This window comes from Macrobrachium rosenbergii, chromosome 8 (assembly GCF_040412425.1).
Source record: "Macrobrachium rosenbergii isolate ZJJX-2024 chromosome 8, ASM4041242v1, whole genome shotgun sequence".
Taxonomy (NCBI): domain Eukaryota; kingdom Metazoa; phylum Arthropoda; class Malacostraca; order Decapoda; family Palaemonidae; genus Macrobrachium; species Macrobrachium rosenbergii.
The window spans coordinates 79,696,296-79,721,324 of record NC_089748.1 but is presented as its reverse complement, the minus strand read 5'-3'; the positions used below and the strand labels follow the sequence as shown (position 1 = coordinate 79,721,324).

General features: G+C 38.6%; 1 protein-coding gene across 3 annotated transcripts in view; it reads left to right on the top strand.

Moving 5' to 3' along the window:
• The window catches only part of NaPi-III (Na[+]-dependent inorganic phosphate cotransporter type III), a 124,791-nt gene that overhangs the window by 15,115 nt on the left and 84,647 nt on the right, over positions 1-25,029 (top strand). The window contains exon 1 of one of the 3 annotated variants that reach the window (XM_067108032.1): positions 23,965-24,406. The exons of 1 other annotated variant lie outside the window; for it this stretch is intronic. The gene's annotated coding sequence lies outside the window, so the exon portion shown is untranslated. Of the gene's footprint in view, positions 1-23,964; positions 24,407-25,029 lie in introns of those variants that run through there. One more of the 3 variants, XM_067108037.1, reaches the window with a different exon arrangement.

Below are 25,029 nucleotides of genomic sequence, written 5' to 3'. Positions count from 1 at the left end.
CGACACTAGTCATAGCAACTGGATAGCCTCCAGCACCTGACACTCCTTCACCAAATCTGTCTCCAGAGGATGAACCCCTTGTGGACCAAACCGTTACACCTTCTCTGGGAGACCAGGAACTGGCCTCCTCGGATGCAGAGGTCGAGATCGCTCTCGCGCCGGTTGTCGCAGCAGCTGTGGTACGGAACCCTCCTGTAGCTTCTGATACTACCCCTGATTTCACACCCACTAGCCCTTCTAGCCTTTGCCCAGGGTCAGTGCCCTCATTACCTCCTAGGTCTTACATAGATAGGCCTTGGAGGAACCTGAAGAAGAAGAAGAAGAAGTGGTGGAAGAGAGCCCAGTAGTTGCAGAGCCATGAGCTCATCCTGGCACAAGTGCCCTCTCGGCATAGTGCCTTACCATCTTAGAGTGATCCTGGCCCCTTGCCCAGAGGAGGTAGCCAGTGTGATCTCTTTCTCATACAGTAGCCTAGACCAGATTAAGTACATCAGAGTAGTAATGTTGCCCCTTCCACTTTCCATCGAGCCACAGTAGTCATGTAAGTAGTGTAACTAAAATCAGACAATCTAAACTATGGAGAAAAGAGCCACTACACTCATGACACGCATGGCCTAAGACCTCATTGAGGCAAGCATTTATCATATGAGGCAAACCTCATGTATTAACCAGTAGTTACCAGTTGTATTGCAGAAAAACTTGTAATTTAGCTAGTTCATTGTCCCTTATGCTGGTGCTACGGTCGTGTTAGGATAGGTTAGGCTAGGGAATACGATAGAATTTACCATTTGGTTAGATCTAAAACATCATGGTTATAGGAGGTAGCACGTAATAACTGTAAGCACCTTTAAGTACAGTTAGGATTCTGTAATGTAAGTGATCAAAGCTCATATCCTATCTAGAGTTTGGTAGATCCGTAGCTAGTTAGACTGCACGGGACAAATCTGCTCAGGGGAGAAGAGTAACGTAACAGAGGCGAACAGCTTGCTTAGTGCAGACCTTCATGCCTGAAGGGGAGTGAAGGCCTTCTTAAGGGGAAGAGCTTTTATAAATATTCTGCATTATTTAGTAAAAAAAAATATCATTCTAGCAAAGACAGGAAGGCGTCTCTGTCGAAGCTAACTATTCAGAAGTAGGCTGTTGGATTTTAAAAAATTAATGTCTTTAGAAGCTGGCAATGTAGCATTAAGGTCCGAACCCATAGAGAGAGTTTCACCAAGTAACCTCTATTGAAAGTGGTCTTAAGCTTCCTTTTGCTCTGTCCTATACATTCGGCGATGTTTTGTCAAATTTTCAAACTGCCGGAGGCATATAGGCATACTGACACGACAAACAACCAGCCGCTGCCCTGACCTCGACCCGATGCAGGCAGTCAGAGAGAAACTTGTCATCGCCAGAGTCACACACGTTGTGTGTATCTAATTCTTTGTGCTTGCTTTCTTACTGTTTCATTGGTACTAGTGAGGTGGACCGGGTATTTTCAAGACTTCTGATCGTCAGTTGCATGTGCAAGTGACCCACATCAACAGTAAGTTTGAAATTTGCCAAATTTTTGTTGACTTGCTAGTATCTCGTCTCTGTATTTCCATTTTCCTTTGTTTTCACTACTTTGCCACCATCTACAAGAACCTGGTATAACCATATTTCTTTTATGAAGTCTAGTGTAAGAATAATTTTTATTGCCTAGTGACTGTGTAAACTATTCCCATGCATTAAGTAGGAATTAGGGAAAGTTAAGTAAGTAAATTTCAGCATTCAGGCAGCCTTGTGTCTCAATCCCATTGTTTGGAATAGAATTAGCCTTCAATAACGAGAAACTGCATGCTATATCTACCCGCATAGACATCCGTTGTGTTATAATTTTACTTAAAGCAAGGGGAAACTTGACTGTGTCTGACGTGGGCGAAAGTTCATGTAATTTCCTCGCTACCACCGCACATTCTTTCTTTGTCGGGACCAATTGGGAATTTAGGGGTTTGATGTAATCCATTTGTTGCAGAGTAATCCGTTATCCCATATATTGTTTTCCCTGACTGGCGACCTTATTCAATTAAGTAATTGTCTGTCTTTGAGGTTAACTTTTAACTTTAATTGACAGGTTATGTGTGCCATTGGCAATGCAGGGCCCCACAAATTACATTAATTCATTAATAAACTCATCAGCCAAGCCCACACATAACAGTATATAGTGTGCCTGCATGCGCATGAAGAGCAATGTGAATAAGTGTTTCAATTGTTTCTGGTGGGGTAGGGGGTAGGGGTGGGGGTCAGCCTTGAATTAGTGGGTGAGGCTGTTAGCGTAGGTTTTGATCATAAGATTATTTATTAACACTTCTCAAGGCTATTGGTATTCGTTAGAAAGATCTTTGAATAGAATATGAATACAGAAGAGTTGGATCACACTACGTAAAAAGGTGCGCACATAAGGTTGCACAGTTAGTTTGTATGTGTGCGGACACGATGCCGAATGCACTTATGCCGAAGCCAAGACGTCGAAGGGACAGGAAGAAGAATGGACGTGATGCCGAAAAGTCGAACTGACCGGAAGCCGAATGGACAAGATGCTGAATATATAAGAATTCGAAAGGAATAGGATAGATAATTAAAACCATTACTTGCAACTTTTTTTCATCAAAGATATGGGATAGATAATTAAAATCATTATTTACAACTGTCTTTCACAAAATATTGTTGAAACATTGTAAGTCATAAGATAATAATGAAGTGAAATATAGTACAAGCAATAAAATATGTATAGAAAACTTGAATTATGTAATTAAAAATTGTAATCATTGTAACCATTATTTGCAACTTTCTTTCCCATGATTATTTGCAACGTTCTTTTACAAAATATTATTGAAAACAATGTAAGTCATAAAATAATAATGTATAAATATTTTATATAATTAAAAATTATAAGCTAAAGCACTTTATAGGAAGTGCAAATAAACTTAATTCTTCCGTTTATGGCATCATATTTTTTGTTTGTCCGTGGAATGTTATTCCCATAGATGCCTGTTCGATTAAAACTTCATTTGTAGCTTGTTCTCTCCTGATAATTCTAAGAATACTGGTAATGTGGGATGCACTATATTAAGCCTTTTTGTTGAGAGCCGCATGCCAACTTTCAAGCCAGTTGTTGGTTCTGGGCAAATTATCCATAACACGAGAATGAATTCACCATGATTCTACATTGAAAATAGCCTTCCTTCTTCCCTGCTGCACTAACCATGTTCTCTCAAAATAAACTAGAAAGTCACTTAACATTTCATCAATTGAGGGATCTAATTGAGCAAGGAATTTGTCAAAAAATTCTTGAACATTGGGTGGTGGGGCAAAAGCAAGAGCCTGCAATTGCTTAATGAGGTGTGCATTCTCAGGTTCGGCATACCGGTTTTGTAGTCCGTCCGCTGGCTTGAATGTTGCGCTATAGGCATTGGCCAAAATGAAAAAAAAAATAAAAAAAAAAAACAGCCTGAAAATAATGTGTTTGGGAAAGTTTGCTTAACACTATTAACTACTGCTTTTTCGAAATCATTTACTCCGCTGTTTTTCAGGAAATTAAAAATTTCGTCGTAAGTTCTTTTGTGCTCATTACTTGCTATATAATAAACTAAAGGCAAAGTTTCGTTTCCCGAAATTACCGGATGGATAGTATAATTGTTTGCCTAGTGGGCCAGAGTCGAATGTTCCATCTTCAAACTACTTTGCTTTTTTGACAAGAGTTTTTTTTATTATTTGTTAATTTTTTTGGGGGGTAGGACAGCATCACTTTCATACATCCGATAGTTCTCTCCTCGCGTTGTACGTCCAGAGCTTCGACCATTTCTACCTTTCTTGCTATTCGTATGATTCTTTCAAGTGTCTCTTTCTTAGGTAGGGCTCCAGCTACACTAAGTGGCAATTCTTCTGTTGCATTCCTAATTATGGTGCTCGTAACTTTTTCCGAATGCTCAGCTTTACTCTTCATACCGTCCAATACTTTAAAACCCGAACTACAAGGCCCATCGGGTGGACGTGAATGATCGCACGCATTGCTTTGTACTTGATCATCAATAATTTCAAGTCTAGCACTGCATTCTGCGTTTTTCACACCGCCAATATGTAGTGTCATTAACCTTTTTATCCACAACGTAGGCATAACCACATAAAAGAAGCTTTCCTCCTCCTCTTGCTGTCGTAACGAAACCCATGATCAAACTCAAGGAATAGTAAATTTCAAATAAAAAAAAGTTTTCCTTGTTACCAGTAACGAAGTTGGTAATTATCTGTTTAAGGTTTGTGGTAATTATCTACTTTACGACCCACCCAAGACTGTTTCGACTTCTTGTACATTTGGCCTCATGTCTGTTCGGCATTTTGTTCATTCGGAATTCTGGCCATTGGCATCATGTCGATTCTTCTTCCTGTCCGTTCAACATATATATATATATATATATATATATATATATATTCTTCTTCTTTTTCTTTTAACGTGCTTTTTATTCCCATTTTTGTATGGGGTAAGCTAGGCGATGCCTTCTTTGAAGGACTTTTGATTTGGCTTTAGGGTAGACCTGTGGTCTCGATCGGCTGCCCTGCCTGACATCAAACTTAGACCCGTGCATTATGTTTCATGTATCATACCAGATACGCCCTTTCTTCCCAGCATAGCAATTATTGCGCGGGTATGGGGAGAGTTAGACGTGTGAGATAATTTGTTATGTTTTTAGAAGGTGTTGTAGTGGCTTTGTTTTGTGTGTGTATTTAGTCTGTAAACATATATATATATATATATATATATATATATATATATATATATATATATATATATATATATATATATATATGTATATACAGGACATGATGACACGAATGAACTTAGGCCGAAAGATAAGAGGCCGAACGGACATGAATACGAATGGACAGGAAGAAGAATGGACATGATGCCGAATGGCCGGAATTCCGAATGTGTGTGCGTGTGTGTGTATAGACAGATATTCGCCAAGAGCAAAATTTTCATTTAAATGAAATCTCAGCCATTTCACATCCTTTAGATTATTGTATAAGCATAGTGATATCAGCAATTTACTTAATAGAAACCGGTCGTTACTCCCTAGAAAGTGCTTCCGTTCTTGTGTATTTATCATTGATGCAAAAGGTAAAAGCAAAACCTTCACATCAGTTAAGCTGAACAGAAGTGATGTTACGCTTTCATCTATAATGACGAGTCAAAAGAAGCGTTGGTGAAGTTGAAAACACTACCAAAACCGACCCTAAAACGAAATATGGATTTGTAACTTTTTGCAACTGTATATAAATAGTCTAAATCGGAGCACCGAAGTAACAGGCCTAATGCTTAAATATGTCAGTGAATAATAAATAATGGTGTTAGAAGCAAAGTAAGGCCTATTGGGTATTCACAAAAGACGCCTGTATACACCATCACGTGAAAATTTGAGTGACACTGTCGGATCAGAGTTTTCGACTGAATTACATTAGGAGAGGTTGAACGGAACCTTTGAGTTACTCAGTGAAATAGTATATGCAATACATCTTACGCCTTCATTTTAAGGTTAAAATCTTCATAGAATACGAAATCTGAAGACGAACATTAATAAACACCCTCTTAATGGTCCTGTGTGTGTGTGTCACATCCGCACACCGGACCTCGTTTCTCTGTTTATATATACAGTATATGCATTGCCATTCATTATTCTTAACTTTCAAAACCTTTGAAGTATAATTTATTATTTCGTTGGTTACTCCATCACGTCAAAAATGTCAGTTATAAAAGAGAGGGTCGAGACAGCGACTGAATATGACCCTTGTGTAGTTCAGTATTCACTAACACGGGGCTCATATTGTTAGATAATCGCTTTCAGTTGATTACAACTGCTGATCAGAAGCTTGGACTAGGTACCTTTCTTCTGCCTAAGTGCAAGACTTGGACCAGTGGTGGAAGAGGCTGGAGGACATCAAGTCTAAACGTGGGAATTTATTACCGGCTGACTCTAGTTGTTTCGCACAGCAGAAAATGTAGAAATAGATTATTATTATAATTTTTATTTCAGCAGATGAAGCCTCTTCGCTTGGAACAAGAACTCAGGGGCCATTGACTTGAAATTCAGCCTTCCAAAGAATTGGTTTCAACCTCCCACCGCAGACCCCACACTGCAACAGTAACTGATCATGATACAGAGTAGGGTTTGTTTCCCGGGATCCTGGGTTCCCGAGATCCCGGGATCCCAGACAATTTCCAAGGTTTAATAATCCCGGGATATTTTCGCAAATCCCGGGAAATCCCGGGATAAAAATAAAGTACAAAAATAGGGACAAATTTGACTGCAGTATGGTTGTGGACTTGTTGTTCTGTTTATATTTTTATATACTGTAAATACAGACAATTTCTGTCATTATCCTTATGATAATAATGACAGATGTCTACATTATGTCCCTGTTTTGATATTTATATAAAATACTTTATATTTTCAGTGAATTGTATTTTCCCATCAACAGCATCTTGCTAAAATTGCTAAAATCTTGTAAAATTGCTAAAATCTTGTAAAATTTCAAGTTGCAACGCCTTTGCAAGATAAGGCCTGTCAAATAAATCCATGGAGGGAAGATAAAGCGTCTGTTTCAGTGTTTCCAGTTTATTGCAGTAACTAAATCTATAGGGGACAGGGGTATGAAACCATGACAAAATAATCATGTACAAGTTTGCAGATTTTTTAAGAGGAACATATTCCTTCTTTATCATGTGGAAACGTAGTATTACTGTTTACCTATTGCTTTATTTTTTATATTTGGGACGGTAATCACGCGAAGCAGTTCCAACAGAGTGTATGCTTTGAACAAGTTTGCAGCAGGTTTTGAACAAGAAGTGTTTGTGATGAGTGACTGCAGCCCATGTGGGGTACCGTCCTCTGTGTCGTGTTATATAAGATCTTGTTCTGTGAGAAACTTCTCATTCATTTACTTCATGTTATGAATAAAGAATGCATACGTTTAATTTTTCTTCATCTACTTTTACTATATTTTCTGTCATTAAGTACTCTTTTTATTTCACTGACTATAAACGAAAACAAATGTATTTTTTTTTATCAGTGATAATGAACTATAATTTACATTTTCATTCGCACTGGAATTTGGAAGCAGAACAAAAATAGAGTAGTAAACGAAGCATATTTTAGCTCTTGTTCTTATTCCTCTTACTTTGTTGACAAACAAAGTGTATGCTGTAATTAAACATTGGGTGGAATTAATAAGACAGTCAATGTACAGTAATATTTCTGCATATCTAGTAATGCTAAGCACATCAAAAACCTGAAAGGTAAACAAGGTATAATGTGTAATTTTAGACAATTGAAAATCCCTGGAATTCCCGGGATCCCGGGATTAGGACTAACTTTATCCCGGAATCCCGGGAAAAAGAAAAAGCTCCAAAACGATAATCCCTAATACAGAGCCAGTGATTTTTCATCGGCTTGGGGGAGACGCGAACCCGCGACATCTGAGTGGCATACCGCGACACTAACCACTATACCAGGGACCAGATATTATATGCAGATTTTCGCTTGTTCGTGCTTCTAAATTCCGGTCTCCGTGTCCATCCTTTCTTTCGTCAACGTTCTCAAGTCGATACACTTTGGCACGTCGCCTCCAACCCTCAGTCAAGTCGTTTGATATTTTAAGATACATAGCCTTGGTTTCTTCTCTCTCTCTCTCTCTCTCTCTCTCTCTCATAATCCACGAAGTGCAGTGCAAGAGTAAGTGAATAAGAGTTTGAACTTTTTGTCTACTGAACAGCGACGACATTGGAAAATTTTTTTTTTTTTTTTTGTGAGATTTTTAGGGGATTCTTCTACAGTATATGCTGGCATGACATACAAGTACACCGGATTGTGGAAATCAGTGGTGGGATATTGAATTATTCAATGTGCAACGCCTGCCGCTGTAAATCGATAAATTCCATGAATTTTACCTATTATCGTTTGAGTGGCCATTAATGTACGTTGCTCTATTAAGTTAGTAGTTGATGCATAGAATACGAGTAAGCTGCACGCCTATTTTTTTAGGGGGCTTATGAGTGGCTGAAAAGAATCAGGCTTCCGAGTTAGAATCAAGGAAGTTGGTCCAGGAGGCTTTGAGAAAATAAAAGGAAAATGAAGTAAGTGAAGGTAAAATACTGGGACAGACCCATTGGCTATTATTCTAATTATATTTGAAGCTTAGTTTGCGTGACCTCATAAACTTCAGATTACTACTTGTCAGTTTAGTTCTCAAAAAATTTTTGTATCCATATGAGTGGCTGGCTGATCCATTCTTTGAAATTACAGATCATTTTTATTTTGAGTCTACCAGCGAGATTATGACAGTGTAAAAGTGTGGCTGACCAGTGTGTGTGAGGTACTGTATTTGTAGAGAAGAGAAGGGGCCGAAGGAGTCGGTGAGACTGAAATGCTCCTCTGTTTATAAGGAAAGTAGTCAATGGTGATTATAAGAATTATGTGGGCTTAACCGCACTCATTGCTTAAGGAGGTACAGTGTATGATAGCTTAACGACTGATAGGGGAAGAGTAGTGTAATGCTGTTTTAGACGAAAAAAGAGGGCGTATGCAACATTCTTGACGCAGCAGCGTATGGTAAAGTTCATTGACATACAAGGTGAAGGGAGTTGACAATTCATGGTGTAGATTACTTCATGAAATCCGTACAAGTTTTGATTTCGAGAGCAAAGCTTGTGCTGGGATGTGTAACTGGAGAGTGACTGATTTGGTGTAAATGTGGGTCTTTGACAAGTATATGTTGTCTCGATGGCTGTTTTATATTTGTATGGATGGAGGGATTAGAGAAGTCGGGGAAAGGACAGTAGATTAGATGCTAGTTTGAGGGATAACAGGTTGCGAAATGTTTGGACTGAGATTCTAAATTTTATAGTGGACGTAAGTCGTAGATAAAGAAATAAATAAGCGTTCTTCTAAAACCGAGCCTTAATTACAAAAAGCTCCAAATGCCTACTTATAATTGAACACCATAAAATACTTTCTTTGCTGTCGATCTTCTTGCATGTCTAAATTTTTTAATATATTGAAATACTTTCATCGTGGCTTATATACAGATATATATATATATATATATATATATATATATATATATATATATATATATATATATATATATATATATATATATATAAGTACTATTTACTTTTATAGTATTTTATGAAAGCTATTTCTTTGAAGATACTTCTTCAAGTGATCAGCTTGCTGTGTACAGGTACACCTGCTCCCCTTTTTTACTATGGCGTGAATGTGAACAGATGAGCGCATGCGTGAGTAGGTATAGATTCGGTAGCGTTTGATTACACATTCTTGATTAAATCGAGTGCACGTGGCGTAAAGGGTGTGCCATCGTCATTATGCGAGAATCACTTGCTATGAAGACTGAAGAGGTGTGCGATGGGAAGGCTCTTGCTTTTGCGCCACTTTGCCAGGCTCAGTGGAATCTATATTGGGAAAGCACTTTGCTGCATCATGGAGCAAAAAGACACTGCAGTTTCTGCATGCATATACTTCTCGTATCCTACTTTCTCTCTCTCTCTCTCTCTCTCTCTCTCTCTCTCTCTCTCTCTCTCTCTCTCTCTCTCTCTCTCTCTTTGTACATGTTTTTCAACATCATCTCACTCTATAATTGATATATAAACGTATGAAAAAACAGCACATGTAATATATATATATATATATATATATATATATATATATATATATATATATATATATATATATATATATATATATATATAACACACACACACACACACACACACACCCACTCTACGTTTTCCATAAGTTCAGTGTCTTATCCACTCTTTTCTCGTCCAGGACTATCTCCTGTTCATCATTTATTTTACAGAAAAGAAAAAAGATAACTCAAGTGGAAGCCGACGTGCTCTTACATATGTCTGCATGCATTGCTGTGAATTCAATTAGAGGGAGTAAGTGAGGAGAAAGAAAAAAGTCACCCCACTTGACCTCTTTTAACTTGACCTCAAGACCTCGTAGTACGTCAGTCTATCAAATACCTTTAGTTAAGCTCGTTATATACACTGTCAGAACAAGGTGGTCATTTTACCTCGTTGACTGCGATCAACAAATTCCTTCAAGGCCTTTGCTTTATTATGAAGGTTACTTCAATGGATACTTTTATGCTGAATCAAGTTAAAGTAAATGATAACGCCGAAGTCCTTCATGTCTGACCTACATCCATCTAGACTCTAGAGAGAGATAACGCTATCTACTTTTCACCTTGACCTTGAGCGTTCTGGCCTACCAGTTATGGTCGATTAAATAAATTGAGTTCCTTTTCACATCACTCTGATTAAGACCGTTGCTACAGATGTATCGATAGTGTGTGCACTCGCTGGGATGTCAGACTTTCCAAGCCATTTTACTTGTCATTTGGACTCAACCCTCCTCTAGAGTTTTCCGCGATACTCTGGGAAAGCCCGCCACGGAACCTTTGAACAAACTAGCAGGTTATTGTGGTTCTCAGAATCTGTGATTATCAGACCCTACAGTAAACATTCTATGTATGAGTTTTTTTTTTAACATCGTGAAGCCTTGAATAAGGTTCTTCATCCACTGTTGGTGTTCTTTTTTTTTTTTTTTGTTGGCCATCATTTAATTCAGTCAGATGCTTCACGCAGACGAGGGCCCCTTTGTTAGAATATTGGGTCTGAAGGGCCAACGCCAAGCTTTATTTTCCTTTTGATTTAGTCTTTGATTAATCGCATAAGCACTTCTGCGTCTAATTTCGTTATTTTTGATGGCCCATAAAGATACGCCGGTCAAAGATCAATGTCTGTAAAAGAAAAAGTAAGGTAAGAGACATCTTGTGAGGGCCACACTTTCCTCTAGCAGTTGCGCATAACCCGTGCCTTTTTACCGGTATTTTCCAGACACTTGAATGAAAGTCTTTATGACATTATCTGCTCAAGAAGAGGCAAGAAAGAAACGTGAAGTCACAAGTATTAAGAAAAGTTTAAAAAATACATTTGGGCGATTTCTAAGTTAGTGATTGCAGTAGTAATTGGAAACAACAATCAGCAATCAGCATAATAACAACTACAGAAATGCTGTACAAATTTCACAAAACTGCTGTTCTTTATAGCCATAACCCGTCGCCTGCTCATTCATATCATGCTTGTTCTTAACAAGCAGTAGATTAGATATGCGAAGCCTGACTGGTCTGTCTGAATAAAGTTCGGTTTTAGGATATTTACATTTTCTATTTCAAGTTGCCGTGTAATAAGAGAGAAAGACACTTCACTTGACTCTTTCACTATGCGTTAGTATTGATTTCTTTACATTCCTCTGGCGACGTCTGCTCTCACAGGAGACACATCCTTTTATCTCAGAATAAAACGTTATTCCATATGGACTGCATCGTTGTCATCCTTACTCTGTTGACCCAAAACAGACTGATTGAATGCTTGATGTTCCTTATTACTTCTTATAGCTGTATTTTTCTCTTCTTTTTGAACTTTATATATCATATTGAGAAAAGTCTTTCTTCACGTTGACGAAAGGAAAGGGTCTTTATAGAAATTAGCTGATCAGGCAGATGAACGGAATGGTGAGGTCTATTCAGGAGCTGGGCCTGGAGAAAATGTCTCGGTAGGCAAAAGAATCAGTGGACGAAAACGCTGTGAGGGTCCATTCATCGAACTCATTCTGTATTGTACCTCGGTACAGTCTCGATCTAGAATTAGAAACATGTCTTTTACTTACAAAGGTTATTGGAATTGGCATAGGCTTAATTAAATGGAAAAGGGGGTGGGATTGACAGAAAAATGAGTGTAGTCCAACCCTTAAATAATCGACATACCAGCTGCTCATATAAGTTCGGGAGTTATGAAAAATGGAAGCAGGGATAGAATTCCAAAGTTTGGCAGTAGTGGAAAAGACGTTTCACTGAAAAATGCAGTCTAGTGATTACTGATCTCCATAGATTAAAACTGTGAAGTCATGGCCTGAAGTGCAGTGACTAGCAGCCTCAGGGTTCTGGGCATTATCTCTTCATGCTTTACGGACAGTGGCCAAAACAATACGTGTGGAAAAAACGGATAGCTATGGCCACCCTGAGTGGAAGAGACAAAGAAACAAGAGTTGAGGTAAAGTCAGAGATCAAGCGAATCGACCAGACGGATTATCTTTGAATGACTCTCACCGAGAAATGAAAGAAAGATGGATCACCTCAAGTAAGCTAAATAGAGACAGATAAAGCATGAAGCTCTAAGAATTCTTCGAGAATGAGCGCCACCAGTATTTTTTGAAGGGGTTGACTGGAGTTGCAATAGCAGAAATGTGAGTTGCTTAATCGTGAATGCATAAACAAGAGAAAAGGCACACACAGAAAAAGAAAAAAAGAGAGTGAAAGAATAAAACCTTGAACATCACTTGAAATGGTGTAGAGAGAGTAATGATCTATCAGTAACACCACCAGATACGATTCAGTTATATAGAATTAAGAAAAGACTTTCCTGAGACTGCCTACAGCCATAGGCATGAAGTTTTCCAATATCATCATGCTAGATGGTGGCAAATGCCTTCAACATCAAAAAAGATCAGTAAGAGAGAAAAGGTTATGTTATTGTTGTTTTTGGAAAGAGTTGCATTGCATTACTGCATTTTCGGTCAAGCTCTATTTTCAGGATAAGGAAGATGACGACACTTGTTCAGCTGAAGTCTTCAGTGTTCTCCTTCAAACTAATTTTTCATTAATAAATCTCTTTACTTTGCTATTTTCTTGTTCTGATGTCCAAACGAGACATTTCGTCTCCCCTTCCTCGGCGAGAGTTCCTTACTAATTAATTTTAATTGTGTTCTTCATCACTTTAGCAGTTGGCTGACGTAACCGAGAATCTTGTAAGGGTAATGTAAAATTACGGTTGAAAAACAGGCGACGTTTTTATGTTGTCCGAAGAAGAAAGAGATTACGGATAAAAAAAAAAATTAGAGGAGCTTTTCATGCTGTATGAAGGAAGACGAGATGAAAAAAAACAATAGCAGCCTTTTTATGACCGTCAGAAGACTGTGCTGTGATCTCGTGTGTTTCACGTGCATGCAAACGGGATCATTGTTGTGGTGACGCCAGGGTAGTGGAGACTTTGAAAAGGTTAAAAAGTCTGTCGCAAGGTTACGGGTGGCCTATTCTCATAAGTGCAAAATCACGAGATTGTTAAGCGATATTCCAAGAGTCTGAAGGCTTTCCCAAGAACAACTGCATATAAAGGACAGTAACCTTCAACCTCCATTGCATGGTGACCTAGCTCTGAGTTTATTTACCAGTTCGCATTCTTTTATTCTAACAATTTTGTTCTTATCTCTCTGTCCCATTTGTCGTTATCGAATTTAATTTGGGAGTGATTCTAACTTAATGCAATTCTTAAAGAAAATGGATTTCATTAGTTAGTTTCCATTTCAGCATACTGTCATATAGAACTACATTTTTATTTGGTGTGTGTATATATATATATATATATATATATATATATATATATATATATATATATATATATATATATATATATATATATATGTATGTGTGTGTGTGTGTGTGTGTGTGTGTGTGTGTGTGTATATGTGTGCGTTTGTATAGGTATTAGCCTTATATTCCCAAAACTTGCCCAGCAAGAAGGATGACCAGGTTCTGAAGCGTTGGCAGCGACCTTGACGTTAAAACCCATTATGCTTCTCTTCACCAGTGAGTAAATTATGTACCTTAAACATAGCCGATTGTAGTGGGTCGCAGACGTTGTTAAAAGTGTTAGCAGCCCTCTAGAGCTATCCCAACTAAAAGAAGAAATGCTTGTCCTTGTATATATCTTGTGGCTTATGACATTTTGAAAACCTAATTTGAATCTTTACAGAAGCATTGTAGGAGCAAAGTTCCATAAAATACCTGAATGAAGCACTGTTCAATACATCGTGTGTTACTGACCATGTCTTGATGATATCCTCGTGGAATAATTGTTTAATGGGAAAAATCTACAATAGCTAAAAGAGATTACACTTTAGTGTCGGACTTGTAATCATTCCGTCGAATTTTTCATACTTTTGTGGTCAGTCCGAAATTGCACATGACAATAAATAATACCACATATGAATTTAGATTACATCTGTCAGAATAATGGAATTTCTATACACTTGAAGATCACATTACTCCGGTAAAGTTTCCTAAGAGCTGACTAAAAAGTCAATTATGAGGGAAGTGTGAAAACTAGATTGGGTATCACGTATGGATCAGACAGTGCATTGTAGCAATCATCAAAAATAAGGAATCTCATGACAGTAACAAATACGAGATCATTCTCATGTTCAAAATTGAAGCCCGAATGAGAGAGAGGCTAGCTGGTGGCTCTGCCTGAAAAGAGATCATTCAATGAAAGCACATGATCTTGTTGACAAAGATTCTTATCACTCTCCTTCCAGCTCTTTTTTTTTCAGGAATAGTGCCGTCCAACAAAACAGAGACAAAAGGTTTTTTTATATTTCCTGTCTGATAAGTAATGAAGGTTTTGCGTAGTGGTTGTTTTTCAGCATAAGATCCAGACTTTGAAAGAAAAATCTTAACTAAGTTCTTGCCACCAAACTTCCAATTAAGAGACATTGTAATTATAAAATTTGTAAAGTTTTCAGGATGAGGTCAAAACTCCTATTTGTCCGTGTGCATATCATCATAATCATCCTCACCCTCTTCCATATTTCAGTTTTCTCAATGCCCTAGGTAAGGCGAAACGTTATATTTGCAGTTATTTCTCAGTTGCCCACTGACAAGGATTCCCTTTGTTTTTACAATCATTTTGGCATTCTTACGACTACTGTTTCAAAATAATGTACTTCACTTTCCAGTTCAGTACACTGCAGATTTCAGAAAGACGCGTTATGAATCAAATTGTGAAATGGTGTAATTTACTGAGGAAATTTAAGCAGCACTCTCTGCATCGTCTTAAAAAGTGAAGTACAGTATTCTGTTAGAATGATCGTAACAATGACAAAACTGTGATGCAAGAGGGAAGAAATTCCTTGTCAGCGGATAACTGAGAGTTGACTGCCTGTGCATCGTTACAGGTTCTACGATGGCTTTGGAATATTAAGCGAAATTCGTAAAAAGCTAGAGATGACAGAATAAATACCACACCTAATTCACATGCAAAATAAACGAAGTAGTCTAGGCATGTTAACATTCATCACTTATTGATCAAAGTGGCCTCTGCTCCTCAAAGAAAGGGTCTCATCGCATTTAAAAACATTTACAAACACCACAAAAACAGATACTTTCATACTGTGTCGTTTCTTCAAAAGAAAGAGCAATATCCTTGATTTCTTACATTGAGCCCTGAATTACTATTGGTCTTTTGTGAAGTGTTGTGTTTTCCAATGCTCTACAGACGTCTGGAAGAGTCGTTGGTTTTGTTGTATCTTGAAAAAGGTCTGCCGGTATTGTGAACACTTGGCCGTAGAGTGCTTCTGCCCGTGATGCATTGAATGCTGCGTGCGGGGCTGTTCTTAATCCCAGCAAGACCCACAGTAATTCCTTTCTCCAACTCCCACCCTGGCATCTGGCGCAAGTGCTGATTTGACGGAGCGTTGCAGCCACTCCACCATGCTATTTGCTTCTGGGTTGTATGTTGTTGTGTGAATAAGTTTGTCCCAAGGCTGGCAGCGAGGGAGCTCCATAAGTTGGAGGTGAAGTTAGCTCCTCCATCGCTTGTTATGTACTGCGGTATTCCATGCCTGCTGACCCAGTCTATCAGTGCTTTCAGAAAGCTCTGCTATCTGCTGCCTTACAGGTATTGCTTCTGGCCATCTGGTGTTCCTGTTGATGATCATGAAGAGATACCTGTATCCCTAAGAGGGGGGCAGGGGTCCCATGATGTCGACGTGGATGTGGGCCAGTCTTTGCTGTGTTGTCTGGAATTTTCCTTATCCCCATCTCTGTGTGCCTCGTTATTTTTGATGTTTGGCGTGGGAGGCATTCTCATGCCCACTTTTTGATACCCGCTTTCATTCCCCACCAGATGTACTGCTCCGAAGGTTCAGATAGTGGATCTGCCCAATGGGTGGGACAGGTTGTGAGCAAGGTTGAAGGCTTTCTTTCTCCCCCCTAATGGCACGTATGGGTGAGGGCATCAGGTACTCATCTCGCAGGCAATGGTCATCTCTCCGTCATTGACGGATAGGCTGCTACATGTAAGGACTGGGTTCTCCCACCGAAGTCGCTTTAGGTCTACATCATCCTTCTGAGCCAGTGCTATTTCAGGGTATGATATCCCGATCTGGATGGTGTTAGTGGAGTTTTGGGAAAGGGCATCTGCCACATTGTTGGAAGAGCCCTTTAAGTATCTGATGGTGCAGGAGTGTTCTGCTATCGACGATAGGTGACGCTGCTGTCTTGCTGATTGCCCATCTCCGCTTTTGGTGAAGGCGTGTACCAGTGGTTGGTGGTCCGTCTGCACCACGAATTGTGGTCCTTCTGGCATGTGTCAGAAGTGGCGGATGGCTCTGTAGACTGCCAGTAACTCTCGGTCGGTAAAGGAAAGATAAGTGTGGCAGCAGAGGTGATTGCTTTTTTAGCTTTATCTTGTTTTTTGTACAACCATAATTTTTTAGGTTTTCCTTTTAAACAGTCATATATTGGGACCATTATTTCAGCGAGGTTGAGTATGAAATGGTGGTAATAGTTAATAATTCCTGTGAATTCTTGGACTGCTTTGATTGATGTTGGTTTTGGGAAATTGGTGGTTGCTTGGACCTTCGTCAGGAGGGGCTTGACACCGTTGGGGCTTATTTGGCGGCCCAGGAATTCCACCACTGGTTTTGCCCATTCGCATTGGTCTTTTCAGACTATAAGTCCATTTTCTTAAGTATTTGTGGGACTTGCCTGACGTCTCTCATATGATGTTTGATGTTGGGGCTGAATATCAGCATATTGTCAATGCAGACGATGCAGAAGGGTAGGTTGCCCAGGATTTCATCCATCAGACGTTGGAAGATCGCACCTGAGTTCTGAAGGCCAAGGCAGCTGTAGTTGAAGGTGTATGTGCTGAAGGGGGTGATAATGACTGTTTTTTCTATGTCCTTTGTGACTGGGACTTGGATGTATCCCTTCAACAGGTCGATCTTCATAAATATTTTGGTGCCCTCCATCTGGTTGGTTATGTCAGTGATGTTTGGCAGTGGTACCTGTCAGATACTGTCTCGATGTTGGGTCTCCAGTAGTCACCACAGGGTCACCATGTGCCATCAGGTTTTGGTACCATGTGTAGGGGAGATGCCCAGGGGCTGGAGGCTTTTTGTCATTTTCCTGCCTGTTCCATGTCCAGGAAGGCTTGTTTGGCATGGGCAAGTTTTTCTGGGGCCAAACTTCTTAAAACAGGCAGACAGTACACTGGGTGACCTTCGGTGACTGTGGTGCTGGACGTGGCACTGCAGGTCATCCTTAACTAACTCCAGGAATTCCTGTAGGAGGCGACTTATCTCTCTCGCAAGGTCCAATGTAGTCTCTGGGTGGCCTTCTGTGGCAGGGATCGTAATTAGCCACCATAGCTGCTTGTAGACATGAGACAGCCGCTGGTCTCCTATTGCTGCCCCTACATTGTCTAGGAATTTCCTAACTCTGAGGGCAGGCAGTATGCTGAAGGACGACCTTAGTTGGACCTTCAGCATTTCCTAGGTGACAGCAAGCCATTTTACGATCTGCTCGAAGACGTTGTCTGGCAGGAACTCGAGGACAACATCAGCTTTGGGGATGAAGAGGAGAACTTCTTAGACCTGAAGAAGGTCTCTGCTCTGAAGAACCAGGCCTCTGGGTTGCGGGTTGTAAAGGGCAGTAGGCGGATGCTTGCTGCTGCAGCGTTGTCGCTGGATGGGATGGTGCTGGTGGCGGCGGCATCGGTCTTCTTCAGGGTCACCAGTAAAGAGGCAGGTTCAATGTATTCTAATTTATTGACACAAAATCTCTAACAGGTCAAGAACTCTTGCAAGCTGAAAAGTAGCATTTAACATTAGAGGAAAACAGAGGGATGTCTATATACAGTCAGATGTGTTTTCTCACACCTGAAAAATGGTTAACACTTCTATATACAAATACATTTGGTTAGAAAGCTTGCAATGCCTTACATACATTAGTAATTACAGTTCTGACAAGGACATAAAGTGTCTTCTGAAAAATGCATAAAAAATCGTTTGAATCAGGAGCGTTGAATCTGTGTTTCCTGAGAGTCTCCGGTGTGTCATGTAGATTTTTGTTTGTTTTGAATCGAGGATACCCTGAGGGTCCCTGCAGCAGCTCTGGACTACACACACGATCCCTGCCTACGAAAGAAAATATAGAACACAACAGCAGGAGTTCATCCCAGTTTGCAAGTAAACTGCAATACCGATAGTTATCCTGAAAGCTTTCCTGAAATTTTTACTATTTTGTCTGTCCTTTACTTTTTATACATCGTGATCCCTGTGGCTTTGACAGATGCGCTCGCATATCTTACGTACACTTAGGTCTCATTTTCTTTATTTTAGCTTCGTGAGATAATTTATTGAATTCCCATTTAATTGTTTATATTTTTCTCAGTATATTCAACAAAAAGTTTTCCATTGTTTGAAGACTTATTTTTATACTAAATTCCACTTCAAGTATTGCCTCCTTTGACTTGTATTTCTCAGTGTCACAAAACTCATGCTCTTATCTTCATTCAGTTACTCAACCTTTCGTGACCATTCTTCCATCTTGTCGAGAAGTGTCTACCAAATAGTCATGCGAGACCGGAATTTCCATTTTTCATGTATTCATAATTTTAGTAGTCCCTCTTTCACAAACCTGACTTTCATTTACTCTGGGAACCTTACATTCTCCATAAGCTTTCACCCGTTTAAAACTTGAAATTCAGCAGTCCGGATGACCACTATACAGTAGTTCCAGTACCTGGCCTGTATGGCGTAACCCCCATAAAACAAGCAAGCAAACCAGTTGGTCTTTTTCTTGTTGTCCCAAAAAACCCAGACTTATACTAAGATAGTGAATTACTTCCACCTTCCAGTGACAGCCTCCAGTATAATGTATAAAGCAGAATACCTCTACAATCAGTCAATGAAAGCATTAAATAAGCATAAGGTCACAACATACGTTTCTTCACACCTTCTTTTATCCCAGACAGTTTATGTCATGTGTACATGCTTTCTAACAAGCATCATTTAAAAAGAAACTGTTCTCATCTTATGTGCACCTTGCACTCAGTACTCCCAGCAACAAGTTTCTGTCAGCTTGATTGAAAATTGTTTCAAGTTCCACTTGTATGCAGACTCATCCTTTTCGTCTAGAGGGTCCAGCACAATTGTTTTATAACAAACAATAAATCAATAAACCTTTCATTCTATTAGGCTTCTAAGTAAGCGCCGTTCCACACGCCTTTCCACGTATTTATAAAAGTTAGGGAAAACCATGCTCTTTTATTTAACATAATCATCTGTCCACGCCTTTCTTGCCAGTTCTTCAGTCTTCACGGAAAGCAACAGGATTACTTTAATCTGTCTCTTAGTCTTCCAATCTCTCCTATCTTCTAATCTTACACGTATCTGATTCTATTCATGTGCCATCCACACAATTGCCATTTGCATAAAATACAGACTCAGATTCATTTTATATCCCTTTATACAGAATGCAGCCGTATCCATATATGATTTTTCTGTGCATAACAGGTACTCTACTAGGAATGGACTTTTTTAATTATCAAAAAATCTTGAACACGAAAGTGTAGATGGTAACCACAGACAGAAAATTGCATCTGGATCATCTGCATTATATTATATATAGTATAGTGCATGACTGCATTATATATATATATATATATATATATATATATATATATATATATATATATATATATATATACAATAAATATATATACATATATATATAATATATATATATATATATATATATATATATATATATATATGTATATATATATATATATATATATATATATATATATATATATTATATATATATATATATATATATATATATGAACTGATTATATAGAAATTCATGTTTGAGACATAACAGAAAATCTGCTAGTTGTTTGTACGTCTTTGTGAGCAGAGAGTAACGAACAGATGGATACTGCTGAGTCGTCGTACGCCCTACGATCGTTGGGGTTTGGCGTGGGTAATTCAAATGAGTGCCATACATCGAAGACCCTTATTGGTTCCTTTCGATTATAAGAGACTGACCTCAGCAAGTTCAGTTTGAATAGTTAAGATCAGTAGGGGGTTAGTGGTCGACGGGCTAACAAGCGCGTCTGATAGACAGTGATGGCTCGTGTCGCCTTAGAGTACCTTCCGACTATAATTGCGTAATTAAGTAGCGTAATATTAGCAACAGGGCCCTGTGTAACTATTAAGGAAAATACACATGAGTTAATTGTGTCTTACGCTTTTTATTTGTACTGGTAGAACCTGTAGATGACCGAAAATCAGGTCATATATATATATATATATATATATATATATATATATATATATATATATATATATATATATATATATATATATATATATATATGTATCTCCAAGCAGAGATGCACATTCAAGATTAGAAGATTGAGAGAGATAATTATAATGCAGTCATCCTGTTATTTGTATAGACTGTAAATCTGGCAGGAAAGGCCTTGGAAGAAGTTACTGAAAGGCTTAAATTCATGGAAGATTTAGCAAAGTAAAATTTGCCACTGTGGTAGCATAGGTTCAACAAGTGTAGGCCTACCGAATTATGGTGAAAGAACTAACGTCAAACGTTGCGGAAATTAATGCAAATAAGGTATCAGCTGAAAGAAGGAAATCAGAATATGCGTAACTAAGATAAGTTCAAGCTGAATGTGGCAAAAGAAATGATCTGCCTGAAAATGCTTGCGCTTTGAAATAATACAATTTATGCTTGTTTTAAGACTCTAGATGAAAATGTTGATAACTAAATAGTGATTTGTGAATGCGTGCTTCCACGGCGGTTATCGTTGGGAGGAGGTAAAGACCAAAAGTGTTTCTTCGGAGTGGTCGATTTGGTCTTGAATGAATGTGAAACGAATGGGCCGATTGGAAAGGACTGGAATATCTGGAGAAAATGAGGATGAAAATCATTTTGAGTAAATGTCTCAAAGAGATATAAATTTGGTGGCATTCTGAGGAAATTCAAGATATAAAGAATAAAATTTTGTTGTAAATCTTGAAACGATTGTCCAGTCTCGTGTCAAAAGTGGGTTTGAGGCGTTAGCTTATTCCAGATTATTTAATGTTGTGTTAAATGGAGAGGTGAGTGAATTTAGGAATAGGGTTGATGGATTAAATGCAAGCGCGTGAGTGTTAATGAAAATAATCTAGCTGATGATAAATGTAGAGGATGGTGTGAGATCGAAAAATGTTTTCCAGTAATAAAATGTCAGCTACCGAGTCTTCTTTTACATTATCTTTCTAAGGGTTTTCTTTCTTGCAATTCGTTCGGTTAGCTTAGGCATAGAATGCATGTTAATGGACAGCTAACATCTTTACTTAATTTGTAATTCTGTTCTGCCTTAGACAAAATATTTGCAAATTCATGAAAACGAGTCAGTATTGTTCGTGTTTTCTTACACTTGATGAAAAATGGCATTGATTTTACTGCACATTGTAAGATTCATGTGGAGTAAGTTTTTATTCAATCAAAAGTTTAGCTATATACCGGTCATAGTATACATGAAATGTTATTCAGGTTATATATAAGTTACCAGTCTTCTTCTACACTTGCGAAATGTCATCAGTACGCAGTTTTTGACTGTCAAATGAGTTCTTACAAACTGCAGTCTTCAGTCATAGATTCACAACATTCATAAACACCAAGAACACGAAAGGCCTAGTGGCTGTAACATTACATTTAATGTGAGCACCCACGCCTCATCAGTTGCCCAGACATGTTGCATTTCTCATTAAATTCTGAGCATACCCTCATGATATCAGACATTGTCCAGTGTGCGTTTCCAATTTTTGGTAATTTAGCTTACTTCATGTATTCTGCTATGTTTCTGATAATATCTCAAGCAGAAGTAGAATAAAAGATAAAGCAGTGATCAGAAAGTTTATTTGGCAGATCATAAATTTGATAGTCTTCTGTGTTATCATTCGCATGCTAGTTCCAGAAGATGGTAATGCTATGAACACATTTTCAGAGAGAAACTCTTCGCCCGCTTCCTCTATAGGATTAAATAGTTTGACATGTCTAAATATATATATATATATATATATATATATATATATATATATATATATATATATATATATATATATATGTATGTATATATATATATATAGTGTATATACTGTATGTAATTGCTACAGCATCGAAAATGACTAATTTATTGTACTCTCCAACAGCAATTTCTGCAGCCTAGCTTGAGCCTTCATCCGTCATTTATAACCTTTCATCTGTCTTATATGAAACAAAGAAAAGTGCTAATAGGACGAGAGAGAGAGCGAGAGATAGAGAGAAGACTTGATAGTTTTGGCACCGCTAATTATCCTCAATAAACACTGAATTTTTTAAAAGGCTATTGCTCTTGTTTGAATCCAGTGACTTAGAGGGAAGTTGTAGTATATATTTGATTTGAAATGAATACTTTTCTGCTTGTATACTACAATAATAAAGCTAAGAAAGGAAATGCAATTGTATTGTCTCATATCATTCTTCTCAAAGTTAGAATTCAGACGGCACAAATTGTAATTTATCTGTATTATTTAGTATTTATCGTATTTGCCTTATATGTTTCCAGAGTACTGGTATTTGTAAGTGTCCCTTTTCCAACGTCTCTTCTCTAAGACCTAAGAATATACTGCGTTCTTATATGTTTTGCCCATGACGTGCAGTATAGCGGTTAATACGAGGGTACTACTACAGTCAAAACTCATGGTGATATATGAGAGTCGTGACGGCAATTCCCGTCTCGAAGTTAGGTATCTTTTTTTTCTGCTCTCCTATTTAGGGGCCAGTGGAGAAAGCCTCGGGCTGGACGTGTGAGATATTAACTTGCAGCTTATCAGCCATAGTCTGCCTTTGTTACACAATCAGTAAAAAAACTGGATTCATTGTGTCTGTATAGCAGGATTTAAACTTACGCACAATTTCACTCGCGTATGTTATACGTGCTTGTTGGCAGGTATTTCTGTCGTACGTTAACAAATGTGTATCTTCACAAAAACAGATCTAAAAACATTTAAAACGCGTTTTAGTGACTAAATACGGAATAATAATTAAATCAGTAATATTGGACGTTGAGTTGCTTAGTACTATGCGCCCACTGTACTCAATCACGGATTCAGGGTTGAATTTTGATAATAACTACTTTATCTTCCTATTCCTTCGTGAAACTACTTAATATTTAAGAGGAACATTTTCTTTCCTTTCTTAAGAACAGCCCATCTAGCATCGTGCATTCAAGGCAGACACAGCATTTCTAAACGGCTGTGAGATAGCATGCCACGAGCGGAAGTCTGTGCGCGTAGAGAATGCCGGGAAGGGGGCTGGGGGAGTGGGGGATGGAGGACACCAATCTTTCATACAGGAGGAAACGCTGAGTTGCTAGAGAGAAAAAATGATCGCAATTTTGGTGGCATTTCCTGATATTAACCAAATATGTGACGTTGCGTGTACCAATATGTCAGTTTGAGATTTACCAGAAGAAACAAGGGGAATTGGAGACCACTTCAAGGTTCTCGAGGGAGCTTGTGGGCGTGGTGCGCATGTATGTGGTAATATTTCCCCTCCTCGTTCCTCTCTCGCTCTTTCCTCCCCCCTCCACGAACACCCAGCCCATCCGATCCCTTCCCGACTCCCCACCACCGGTAAAACCAGTTGAGGGGGGAATGAAGAAGGTAAGAGAGAGGGAAAATAACTAGTGTAGCGGTGACTCTAGCTCACGTCGGTCCACGCGTAGCTCACCTCCCCTCATCAGTAGCGGTGCCGCCGGCATTCCAGCTGCAAGCTCACTCGCCTTCGTTTTCGCATAAGGTACTACAACATTACTGAGGGCCTGGCATTAACCAGAGGACGACCTTGGTTTAGTACTCTCTCAGGGACCTTGGCTAAACGGCACCTTTCGTAATCGGGAAGAAAGCGGGAGAGAAAACTCGTAAACACACACCGGTCTGCCTCACTCATTCCCGAACGCCAGTCGCAGTTGCATCAGCAGCAACGGTAGTCTAGCCACACGGTCGGTAGCTGCCAGCTGAGAGAACCAGCAAAGAAACAAAGTGTATACTCAAGAGTTTTTTCCACTGACCGATCGGGCTCTGGCTCTCTGAATAATCTTTTAAGCATGATATCCACTTGTTACTTTGTAAGTACAGTACCTTCATTTTTGTTCGTGTTCTGATTTATAATAGACAAGGCGTTATTTTTACAATGAAATACTGTATACTTTGTTTTATCAAGATGCAATTTTTGCTTACTGATACTTTTGTTTGATATAAACCTAGTTTGTGTTTTCACTGAAAGTGAAAGTAAATGGCATATAAGAAAAAAAACTCAAAATGTTTTACCAAAGGGTTTCGTGAAACTGGCGTGTTGTTGCTCAGTAATTAACAGAACGTTCAGCAATCTAAGATAAGCTTGTGATTTAGAACTTAATAATTTTAGTCTTGTTCATTTTAAGTGGTTATCGAATACGAAATTACACTAAATGATGTGTTAATAGCGTAAGAATTAATTATAAGAGTGTGGTATTTCCGGAAGCTTTTGGTAAATAGTAGATATATCTTAGTCTTAATCAGTGTTGGCCGCTGGACAATGTTTATTTCCATTTAAGCTAAGCAATGCGTTGGCCAATTTTTATTGGCCCTCGTAGCATTTGTGTGTAGGCTTACAGATAACAAGTAGGCGATTTCCTTCTCTCCGCAGACTGGTCTCGGAATAATCTCTTTGGCTCACTGCATTTTTCTCTTTAACCTTTTCTTGGGTTAC